General features: G+C 36.1%; 1 protein-coding gene across 1 annotated transcript in view; it reads left to right on the top strand.

Moving 5' to 3' along the window:
• cntnap2a (contactin associated protein 2a) overlaps positions 1-13,354 on the top strand; it is a 986,203-nt gene that overhangs the window by 422,870 nt on the left and 549,979 nt on the right. The window lies entirely within an intron of this gene.

Raw genomic sequence — 13,354 nt, 5'->3', positions numbered from 1 at the left:
GTTTGTCGCATGGCTGAGGCAGTGTGTGGTAGATGCTCTATACCGATAATTGTCTTTCCAATCAGCTGCTGTAGAGCTGTGATTCCACACTCAAATACAGTGATATAAATACTCCAAGTGGTGCAGTGAGAGTAATATGGAAAAAGATGATCCACTGTGGCAAACCCTAACGGGAGCAGCTGAAAGAAGAAGAAGGAGGTGCAGTCAGAGTAACAACGCTAAAGCAGCTATGGTATTTGGAATAGTTTGGCTATTCTATGGACCATTACATTCTTACAGGTTGATTTACAATCTGATGCCTTAAACTAATTAACAATATGCGGTTAATTTCAGTGTGTATGATAAAACCATGTCAGGGATGTGGATCTAAAAAAGAAAGGGGAACCACACTGGAACAAAAACACTGCTTTGATGCTGGGTGCCGACAGTTTGCAAAACTGAGCAGAGAACTTGCGTACGCCAGGGATTGTGCTAGCGTGAAAATGTATGTTTTTATGCCAAGTTTAGGTTTTATACGTCACGATTTGAGCTGGAAACGGGAACATGCAACATTTTTTTGCGTATGCATCGTTTATACATGAGCCCTCCGGAGAAATTTACAATGATGTTTGCACTTTGTTATACAAAGAAATGTCTTGCTGGCTGAAAAAGACTACGTTATGAAACAATTTCTTTTGGTTCATAGACTTTTTTTCTGGCTTTGACCTCAAAATAATGATATCTGCTCCTTTGCTTTTGTCTGCTATAGTGCTTTAGCGTGTACTTACATCAGTAAAGCTTTAAGTAGAATGTAACCATAACAAAACTGCCAAACACATTTAAGTTTTATTTTAAATTTTTGTGCTAAAACTATGATGACTAGAATGCTGTGCCACCACCTTTTATATGCTGATACCAAAGTTGTTATGCATCACACGGTCAGGGTCACATAATTCAAAGCTGCTGATAAAGCCACAAGAAAAATGGACGGCAAGATAAAATGACCTCATCAAAATGACTTCAAAACAGCAAAACATAATAGTAAAAAAAATTAGTAAATTTACATAAAACTGAAAACCATGACAATGTGCTATTTTGATTTGGACTCCTGCTTGTGCCTTAATTTTAGTGCTTATGCATTTGGTTAGTGCTAATTTATTTGGTTTGATTGTTTATTTATTTTTTGTTTATTGGAGTCAGATATATTTTTTTGAAAGTGTGTATTTATTACACACTAGACATTAAGCCCGTTAAAATAACGGGCACTAGAACAGTAGTCAGTCTATATTAAATGGCAAGGGACCTTGTATGTGGCTGTAATATGTGTCACTGTATTGTGTGCCTTTAATTTTCTCTCTCAGTATTACTGGTTTGTATTTCTGTCAAATGCCTGTAATTTTGTCTGACAGTAATACAGTAGAACCTCGGTTCACGACCATAATCCGTTCCAGACCGTATGAACTGTATGTAAGTTTTTAAGCACAAATATAGTTAACTATACCATAGAAAGCACAGCGTAATAGTAAACTAAATGTAAAAACATTGACTAATACTAAGAAAACCTTGAACAACAGAGAAATCTAACACTGCAAGAATTTGCGCTATAGCCTTATGACCCGCTCGCTAAAAACTCTTTTTTTTAACGAGTTTTAAGCACAGGGTAAAAAATGAACATTTGAAAAATCTGTAATTTAATAACCAACCAAGAAAAGTAACATTGCAACAATGCACACGCGCGCCTGTGTGTGTGTCTCTCTCTTGCGCGCCTTTGTGTGTGTCTCTCGCGTGTGTGTCTCTTAAGCGCATGCCTCTGTGTCTGTGTGTGTGTCTGTCTGTCTCTCGCCTGTTTGTGTGTCTGTCTGTCTGTCGGGTGCGCCTGTGTGTGTGTGTGTGTGTCTCTCTGTGCACAGGGAATGCACAGGAAGAGACTGAACACGTGCTGTGTGGCCCTGCGCATGCACACTTCTCCAGAAGACACACACACGGACTGTGCGCGCCTGTGTGTGTGTGACTCACGCGCGCCTGTGTGTGCGTGACTCATGCGCGTCTGTGTGTGTGTGTGTATGTGACGCGTGCGCGCCTGTGTGTGTGTCCCTCTCTGCACAGGGAATGCACAGGAAGAGACTGAACACGTGGTGTGTGGCTCCGCGCATGCGCACTTCTCCAGAAGACACACACACACGGACTGTGCGCGCCTGTGTGTATGTGTGTGACTCGCCCGCGCCTGTGTTTGTGCGTGACTCGCGCGCGCCTGTGTGTGTGTGTGTGTGTGTGTGTGTGTGTGTGTGTGTGTGTGTGTGTGACTCGTGCGTGCCTGTGTGTGTGACTCGCGCGTGCCTGTGTGTGTATCTCTCTGCACAGGGAATGAGACTGGAAGAGACTGAACACGTGCTGTGTGGCCATGCGCATGCACACTTCACCAGAAGACACACACACACGGACACTGGATGCACACAAGGGTTTTATTAAAGAGGATGATAAGTACCTGTGTGTATTAAGACTGACCCCAGTTCCACAAGGGATGCAAAATTATTGTGGGTAAAGAAGAATATGACATTTAATGAAGAGCAAGAGATTAAATTCAAAACCAGCAAATATATGTTTCATTTAGTTTATGCAAATATAAAGGACCATGAATATAAGAACAAGATGTAAAGATCAACATTTAAGATCACAAATGTCTTGGAAGGCCCCCAATTAATTACTGAATATGAGAAGAAATGTGAATGTGCAATGACCATTACTTCTTACTAATTCATCAAATGAATTGTGATCTTCCTTTTGTTGTTTTCGGGGAGTTTGGGTTCATTTTGTTTTATTTAGGTTACTGATTTTTAATATTATATTAGTTTTTACTAATTTTGAAGGTATTAAATTATTACTCCTCATTGATGTTGCACTATTTTCTGTTAATTTGTTTAGCATTATTGTAGGTTGTGAGGTAGGCTAATTGGATGTGGGTGGCATATGACATCACCATATAAAATATGTAAATGTCAATGTTGCACACTTCTTGCTTGTTGAAGATTGTGGATAGCAACCAGTTTTCTGTGTTTCTTTGGAATGTTTAAAGGTTACAGCTTTCTGGCACCAAATTAGATTTTTAATGTTGGTTTGAGTTTTGAACATTTACAGCTAATTTTGTTTAACTTCTTCCTGTCATGCAATTACATTTCTTTTCCTAATCTACTTTAACCTTTGACTCTGCTCCTCTAGTCTGTCCTTTTTTGCAGAACAGTGTGATGTGTATTAATGTGTCACAGAGGATGAATTTGCAGTCTGAATAGAAAAAAGATGTGTGCCTTAAGCCACACTTTACCATTCAGAATCATATTGTTTCAAACTACATTTAGTTAGTCACTATAATACCCATTTTAAACATATCCACAGTGCATTGCCTCAGTGCCTACAGATGTGTTACCTAGACATCTATTGTAATGAAAGTATTTGAATGCTTCACATGCAACTTTCAATATGCAATTGTGTAGTCTGTTCCGGTTTACACTGTACAAATAGCTCAGTGTGGAGGCAGTGGAGCTGAGTAGTAAGGTGGGATGATAAGTGATGAGAAACCTCTGTTGACGTCACCAGAAAGTCCTCCACTTACAGTGTTCAAATGTAGTACTTACTCATCCAAGATGCAGCCATGTGCTCAGAGGTTCTATGCATTAATGGGTCCTCACTTTATATTCATTATAGCAAGGATAAATAACAAAAAATATTTGTGGAGAAAATATTATATTTCAGTGCTTTTATAAAATAACCAATTAGCTATCAGTTAACACATTACATCTCTTGAAATCTATATTGAAAGAATCCCGGAGACAGCTGTGTTCAGCCAGATGGGGCAGTAGGTATGCCTTTCTATGGGGTAGATGGTAGCTTCATTAATTGTTTAGGAAAATAAATGAAATAACTTTGATGTTTAGTAGCAGACTTTATTACAGTCATAGGAGCAGTGGCAGAGAAGTGGGTATAAATTCTGATTTTATGATTGTGCTACAAATTCTTAAAAAAAGTATTCTTGTTGATATTAAAATAATATATTATTTTACATCACTCCTTTTATGTAAAATAATAATTCAGATATTCAGGGTTTGTTTCCTGCCTTGCACCCTGTGTTGGCTGGGATTGGCTCCAGCAGACCCCTGTGACCCTGTAGTTAGGATATAGCATTTTTAAGTTAATTTCTATGAAAATAATTATACTTCAGTATTCTTATTGTACTAATGCTTGTTTCTCTGCATGACTCTGAAGATTTCATTTAACCCAGGGTTTTTCATATTATGGAATATGTGTACAATTGCTGTATATTTATAAAATACTTTGTAAACATGAAGTTTACAATATAATATTTTTGTGTATCTACTGAATGTTATCAAATGTTACAATTTATAAAATGTTATAAATTATATCAGATAACCAATTTGAGGTTTTATACATGTATACTGAATACTTTGTCCCTTACTTGTACTACTGCTAGTTTTTCATTCTGATAATCATTTTAACTATGTAGCACAGACATATTTAAAAAATAAAAAAAGATTAATTCATTTTTGAAGTACTCACTTAATATAAATAGGATTTGAGGCACAAAGAATTTATTTAATTATGCTGATCATCCATATAACACTTCAGTCAGTATTAGTGAACTGATTTATAAAATTGGTCCAGTGGTTATATGAAATGTAAACAGAATCAGCATTCCAAATTACCTTTACTGTACAGTACTGTAAAGTATCTTTTATAGTACTTCACAATCATGACACTATAATTTATTTCTCTTTCGTTCTTTCTGTTTACCCCTGTCTGTTAGATGACATCACATATTGGTTATTTGAAACAGCTGTGTCAAGGTGCTAAAGATTCCACTTCTACAGTAGAACAGGAAAAAACTGAAGTTATCACACTCTATAGGAGATCTCTGTATGGCAATGATTAACAAACAAAAGTAAAAATATTCAAATTTTACTGCTTGTTATTATCCACAACTCTCCAGCTCTGCCAGTTCAAAGAAAGCTTTAATGTAACATATGAGAGTATAGGAGTCAGATGGAGAACTTTGTTTTTTGGTGCAGAAAGAATTCCCTGCAACTAAACATCAGCAAAACCAAGCAACTGTTTGTTAACTTTCATTGGACCAAAAGAGCTTCTATTTTCAGTCACCATTCATTGAGTGGATGAAGAGGTAGTACACTTCTTCAAGTACTTGGGAGTCCACATCAATAACAGATTGGACTAGTCTCATACCACAGAGTAACTATATAGGAAAGGGCAGAGCAGGCACTTTTTTCTTATGAGAATGTGTTCCTTCAATGAGGGTGTTGACATCCTTAACATCTTCTATAACTCTGTGATGGCCAATGCAATTTTCTACTCTGTGGTGTACTGCGCTTGTCAGACCACTTCAAGAGAGGCCCATTGAATTAACAAGCTAATTAAAAAGGGCAAGCTCAGTTATAGGAGATATTCTGGTTTCCCAGATGTAGTAGCAAAGGAGAGAATAAAAACAAAACTGATTGACATTATGAACAATTATGTGCATTCTCTTTCTCACACACTAACAATGAGCACTTTGGGTCAACAAATTATTCAGCAGAATTGTGTTAAGAACTGCTGCTTGGGCTCCTTTTTACCATCAACAGTACACCTGTATAATGCCTCACTGTGACTGCTAATTGAGTTTTTCTTTCTTTTTCATTTTTCTTCCTTTTTAATCATTCTGGTGTGTGTTTAAACTCTATTGTGTGTTGGTCTATCAATCTATATATATATCTATCTATTTAAAGAGGTTCTGTAAAAACTAAAATTTCTCCTTGGGGTCATAAAATGTTCTACGTATCCCTGTCTGTAATGATCGTTTTAGAAATCAAGCTTCTAGCAAAATACTTTATTTACAGCTGTTTATTTATTTATTTAGTTTTTGCAATTTTAAAGCAAAATATATTTAAATATTTCATTTTGCTGATTGAAATATACAGTATGTCATGAGGATGCTCCCCTTCCTTTTCCACTAATCTTGGACCAAACATTTACACATTTGCAGAAGAACTGAGCTAAGGATAAAATGTTTAGATGTTTTTAAATAGAAATGTAACCCTCAAAACAACCTGTAGGCACTGCAGTACTGAGTTCTAGCATCATTAAAGTTTGCAATACTACTTAATAGCTAAAGATGTTCTCTCCTCCAGTACTTTTCATGAAGGAAACACCCATTGACAGTAAATAAATTTCACAAGCTGCTGCCACAAATTCTTAATGAGTTTCAGAATCAGCACAGACAGCAAATGAATTTCAATGGTGTAACTAATTCAATTTCAAAATAAATAGCATTGAGTTGCATGCAGTTCTGCTTTATAAGTGGCAGGCCATTCTTGTTTATGTCACACAGAACACTCACTACAGGAGTTACTTTATTTTATATAATGTATATATTAGATTGAGATTATTGCTTAATTTTTGAAATTCTAATAAAAAAGGGTGCAGGTTCACCATAGAATTTGCAGCCATAGAACTATATGACAAAAAGAGACATAATACTATAATTTATGTATACATTAGCGTTGGCACTGAGCACCACAATGGATGGATTCTCTGTTCTTTACATGGCTGTATGAGGTGGCTCACTATCCTTAAAAGCACTGCTAGCCTGTTGCTCCAGTAGATGGAAAAGCTTGTAACTTTACAGGCTTGCCATTTACTGTAGGTGTCCCTGCCACTGGTGATGTAAGCTCATGCCAGCTCATAATTGGGTTATTAATTTCTGGGTAATGTAACCTGTCAGTGCCATTGCATGGGCCTTCCGCTAAAGTTGCTGTCCCAAACTACTACTTCCATTTCCTGGCAACAGCACACAGAGTTATTGAAATGGCAGAGTGGTCTTCTCTCTCGCTTCAATTGTGCAGCTGGTGATGTGGGCACATCAGCATGGATCATGAGGGCTGTATTGTCAAATGGCACAGCTGTGCTGATCAATTTTTATAGTTTCAAAAGTTTCATCATGAATAGGGGTTCAATAGAGGAAACAACTCTTAAACCAATAAGTTTGCCCAGCTTACATGCCATATTGATGATTCAGTTAGTCAACAAGCTATTCACTTCATTAATGTGGTATTGAAGATCTATTTGTGAAACCACAGTAAACCAGGCTATATAAAAAAGCAGCGTTCATGGTTCCAATCCAGTAAATGTTTTCTGCTCCAGTGCTGGGTACATCAGTTATTATACATATACATCCACTGTAATTGCATATATTTTCTTTTTTTAAGACAATCAGAGATAAAGACAAAGCACATATTTAAAATTACATCCCATATGATCTTTTACAGAAATGTTACATTATTATTACTAGATTAATTGAATGTTGTAGCTGTTATGCACCATTGAACAAATTATTTAGCTTTTAGTTCAATAAATAGTTTTTCTATCATATCTGCTCTAGTTGTTTCTTTATCTCAGATTATATTTAAACTTTTGTGCCAACACACTGTAGCTGGCTACTGAATGATCTGTGTTTTATTGGATTGAATTTACCTAGTGATTGTTATGATGATCATATAGCTGTTTTTCTTTCATACCATCTCAGGAGCCTTTCTACTCATTTATAAATAACCTTAGCACAAGAAAGTCTTGATAATACCACAATACTCAATCAAACTTGTAAATGTTTATCTGTTTGGGCTGAATTCTTGGTAATGATGGCAGTAGTTTTCTGCATCTGCATTTGGTCATAGAATTTTTTACATCTGAAAGTGGGATGTATTATATTTCTATCATTTGTAATGCAGCCAGTCACCAGATATCAACCAAACAAATAATTTTTTAAAACACAGTCATGGGATACTTGATAATGCAAAGAAGTATATAATTCAAACAGTGGTAAAACGGATTTACTTTTTATAGGATTTAAAATAAGATCCAAAGTCAGTATGATAATGGTAAATACATAAAGATTACATATGATCAGTTTAGATGTCAACTGATTGTTGTCATCAAAGCTAGATTACCATTGATCTAATGTTTCCAAAAAGTGTCCAGTGGCATTTATTTTACTTTTTCCAGCTCATATCTTTAAATTATGTGCTGTAAGAATTTCTCAGAGGAAACAATAAATATAAATATTGCTGATATAAAATGTAAGATATAGAGAAGGCAGATTTTCTGGACGAATATAAGCATAAATATTAATAAAACCTCATGGACATATCCAGGAGGGAGAAGATATTAAGAGAGAATGATTAACAAAGCCTAGATATCAATAGTTGAGAGGGATCTTGGTATTTAAAACAACTAACCACACCAAACTTGACAATGTTAAATGAAGCCTTATATTATTTAAATATGCTTAAAATATACATACAGAAATAGCTTTTGAATATACGCATTTAATACTAGCAATTTTGCTTTGGGTCTTATATGGCTGGGTTCCAACATTATAGTGAGCTGCTGAGCACTTTCATCAGATGGCTGTGGTGCAGAAAAAAGAAAAAAAAAAACCTAGAGAACAGTAGAGACAAATAATGATTCCAAATATATGAAGTATATAATATTGCAGCACACATGTAATCTTTTAGAAGTGGTGCTAAAAAGCATCTATAAAAAAGCCCAAATTAAAATTAAATAAGTTTTTAGGAGTTTTTGAAATGTATTAGCCTGATATATCTCTGTTGATAAGGCAGCCCAGAGTTATGGTGCATAACAGCAAAAGACTGCCTCACTACTTCATGTACTGTATATATGCTCTTGGAAAAATAAGCAAACCATCATTTGATGATCGAAGATTATGACAGAGAATTTAAGGGTACAGGCACTTTAAAATGTAAAAGGGAGCGAGATTATTCAGAGCTTGAAATACTATTTCTAATATTTTAAGATCTATTCTAAACAACACAGGTCACCAAGGTAATGAGTGGTGAGATGTGGTCATATTTTCTTTTACTGGTTAAGTAAAAGCTACTTGCAACATATTCATCTCTTTCTTAGGTAGTCATATTATGAATGCATTAAAGTAATCTAGTCGGCTCTAAACAAAAGCAGTAATTATTTTTTCAGCATCTTGTAATAAAAGGTCTAATTTTTGCCGTGTTGTTTAATTTAAAAAAGAAAACATTGCTCTAGTAATATGGTTAATGTGTGATAATGTGTGTAATGTGCCTGTACACTGGTACAGTGAGTGCTGTGCAGATAGGAAGTAGAACCTCTGCATTTTTCTCAGTTGATTTTGAGGTTTGTTAGTTGTGTGTTCTTGCTCCTACTATGTTCAGTGCTTGCATGGAATGGGTGTTGGGCAAGGTCATGGGGTCTAATGGCTGTGGGGCATCTGTTGGTGAAGAAAGATTCACTGATTTGACTTTGCTGACGATGCTGTGATCTTTGCGGAGTCAATGGATGCTCTGATCGGGGCTCTCGAAAGACTGCGTGAGTAGTCTGAGTGTCTGGGCTTGCGAGTGTCCTAGATAAAAACCAAGATCCAGGCCTTTAGTGACCTCTTAGGCACAGCCATTAGCAGTGTGTCTGTTTGCAGAGAGAATGTTGACCTTGTCAAGAGGTTTACTTACCTCGGCAGTGACAGTCATGTCTCTGGTGACTATTCCTATGAAGTCAGTAGACGGATTGGGAGAGCATGAGGGTTCATGAGGTCGCTGGAAAGGGGTGTGTGGCTCTCCTGATATCTATGCAAAAGGACGAAGGTCCAAGTCTTTAGAGTCATGGTGCTTCCTGTCTTGCTATATGGTTGTGAGACATGGATGCCATCCAGTGTCCTGAGAAGAAGACTGGATTCCTTTGGTACTGTGAATCTTTGGAGAATCCTTGGGTACCGCTGGTTTGACTTTGTGTCGAAGGATGGGTTGCTCATGGAGTGGCATGATTCCCCAAGGGTAATCCAGCTTGCAGGATCCTCATTGTTGAGGACCCAAGTGGCTGGAACAGGCCAATGGGACGCCCATGTAACACCTGGCAGCAGCAGATAGAGTGTCATTTCCTGAGGGTGGGACTGGATTGCTTGTCTCCCTGGAGGGTTGCCAACTAAGATCCCGAGCTGTTTCGTCAGGTGGTGGGGGCAGCAACGCATTTGTACCAGTGCATGCTCCCCAACGTGACCTGGTCTGACCTGACTCAACTCATTTATAAAAATTATCAAGTCTGGTCATCATGGTAATGATCTTTTTTGTAGTTACATTGAAATGCATAAAAAGTCAGGGTGCTTTCACCAAACCTGTGGGAATATCCATGTCTTTTTTGTTCTGTAGAAAATACAATGAATGAGGGAGCTCATATTGTCCATGACAAATAGTTAAAGAACAGCACAGACCCTTTGGCATTTCCTGACGACTATAGGTTGTTGAAAAAAATAACTTTATATGGTTGATATGGTAAATAGTTGAAGCCATACCTTGGAGGGCAACTCGTCATGTCTGACCATTGTGTGAATCGTTTTCATCAATTGAACTAGTTTTTTGGTAAGTTTATCAATGAAAAATGCATTAATCCAAAGTTGTATCAGTGACACTAGATAATGGTATTTAAGGTTCCCAAATGTCATAAGCGGAACAGACTCTACTCAGCATAGTTGCGAAACCTAGCAGCTAGCAAGTGTGTAGGTTTGTGTCATTCAAAAGACTAAAATGTCTTTGATTGGTCAGTGGGGCAGCTGCATCCGGAACATACGAGAACAAATAAAAAGAATGGAGTAGTAGAGCTCCTACATCCATGGAAAGAAATTAAAAGAAAAGAATAGAAGAGAAAAAGTAGATGAAAATTATTTTTTAGCCAAGTTGTTTAAACTTTCGCAGTACATTGTTAACAGCAGTATATAAGTTATTACATTAGTAACTTGTTGACTTATAACATGAAGTACACTTAAAGTTTGCTTTGCTGTACTCCACTATTTCAGTATCATGCACCATAATGCGTAGTACATGCAAGATCTAGCATAGCATTTTCAAATAATGATGTGAGTACATGAGAGATGCAGAGTGTTGTCATGTCATGGGCCTTTTAAGTCTTCTGAGCTGGAAGATTCAAGGCAGGAGATAAGGAAAACAGAACTTTGTTGTTCTTCCTGGCAAGAGGAATCTGCTGAGCCTTCCTTATTTTATAGACACTCCTTGTAAGAAGAGGCATAGTGACCTGAGTTCTTTTTTGTCATTTAATTGTTTATCTGTCTCCCAATAAAAGGTAAACATCACATACTGTAGTTCTGCACAGGTGCATCTAATTCAGTGCTGCATCTAGGACCATGTTTTAAACATGTAACCAGTTTGAAATTGAAATGGTGTTAATCAATACCAAACTCCTCTTTAGAATTAATTTTGATATTTCTTTTCACCTAAAAAAAGGAACAAATGGAAATATTTCATATGTTATACCTCTGCACAATTTACACCACTGTATATGATTTTTTCTTTTGTACAGTAAAATTTCCATTTAATTAAAACACTTTCAATTAAAAAATGTAATTTACAGGAAATTACTTGGAGCTTGCAAAATATGAGGGATATGATGGAACTGCACAATAGCTAGTGTGCTTGTCCAAAGCTAAAAATGCATGGTGTAAATAAATGTCATTAAAATATACAGATTTGATTTAAACAAATGTTTACATAAATAATAATGTTTAATATTAATTGCTTCCCAGCCACCTACATTACTTTAAATTACAGGCCACAGTACGATTGTCCATTAAATTGCCCTACTATACCTGTTACTTAAAAATGCATACAATCTACAATAACATTTATTTTTTGATAGCACACATTCTGGTTGACCTAAAGAACACCTGCAACTTGTTACACAATGGCAGGGATAAGTCCCGCTGCCTGTTCTGAGCTGCCTCGGTACTGAAGGCCACAAAGCTAGGACCATTGCTATATTTTATCATGAGACTTCCCTCTGTGATGATAATGGTAAACTTTGGAAGTGAAGCCTTTTTTTTTCCAGTAAATTAACTTTCTCTGTATATTTTGGTGCTATATCATTTTAATTTCTTTTTTAGAGGAAAAAAATGTTATATATTGCATCTCATCTCTAATTACTCAGGTAATTTCTTTACAGCAATGCAGCATTATTAAATAACTATGTATTCTATAATAACATAATGTGACATTCTCAAAACCACTTAATCCAGTAGCATTGAGTGTAAGGCAGGAGCCAACATATGATGGGGTGTCAGCCTATAGCAGGGCCCACCCCATCCACATCCAAAGAGTACAATGTAGAGTCTTCAGTTAACCTAACAAACATGTCTTGGGAATGGAAGAGGAAAACCAGAGCACCTGAATTAAAAAATGCACAGACTGTTGGTATATGATTTGAAACCAGGATGTTTAATCTGTATGTTAATAACATTAACTTATGTATCACTTTCCTATCATAACAGATTTCAGAAAAATGCACTCTGTGTATACAATCATCTCTAATTTCATGCCTTTTTGTCATATTTACTCTGTGACAAAAGAGAACAAGAATAAAGAAGATACAAGAACAGCAGTTGATCAGAATGCATATTTTAACAAATGATACACTTTATCTTAAATTTTCTGAAATGAACTGAAAAAATGTATTATATAATTAAGTGCTGTGCAAAACTTATATATACTTATAGACTACATTCTGTGTTGATGCTTTCTTTAAACTTCAAAAATTCAATCTGGGCAAAAAGTTATGTTTAACTATTTCCTTCCGTTAACTTGGGGAATGTACTGTAAATCTCCCACTTCCCTCATTTTGTGTAGTAAACTGCAGATTTACTTTCCACTCATGCCATTTTAAAACTTTGATTCTGCTTGAGAGAATACCATTTGGCTTTGCGCTGGCACCTGTGCTTGATGATAAATCTATATTCTCGCATATGGAGTTGCCTATTATAATTCTATCTTGCGCCTTTTTGAAATATAAGATGAACACAAAATTTATGAGATGTCAAAAAGCTGGCAAACAACATCATTTCTTGTGCTATCACAAACATGTATTATGCTTGAGATTTTCTGTGGATTTATTCATTTTCCTCTTAGTGAGCCCATCACTCTTTATTTATTTTTGCTGCCATCATTTAAATAAAAAGGGAAAAAAATAAGCATGATGTGCTAGATAGGTCTAAGAAAAAATAAGATCAAGGTTAAACTAACCTTGCAGTACACCAATAAGTGTATAGATATCCTCCTTGTAATGTCTTATTTCCGTTATCTTGCAAATATCAAATATATGGAAATTAATCCAATAAGATGTTGTGGTGGAGGTATTTTCTTAAAGTACCAGATTACTTGCACAATATGGCTCACAATCTCAGATGGAGGTTCCAGCATTTTGATATACTGAATACATGCATGAGGAGGATCCTTACATTTTCTCCATTTTTTTAATACAGCATTATAGG

Source organism: Polypterus senegalus, chromosome 5 (assembly GCF_016835505.1).
Source record: "Polypterus senegalus isolate Bchr_013 chromosome 5, ASM1683550v1, whole genome shotgun sequence".
Taxonomy (NCBI): domain Eukaryota; kingdom Metazoa; phylum Chordata; class Cladistia; order Polypteriformes; family Polypteridae; genus Polypterus; species Polypterus senegalus.
The sequence above is the reverse complement of the archived record's forward strand: the minus strand, read 5'-3'. Positions and strand labels throughout refer to the sequence as shown.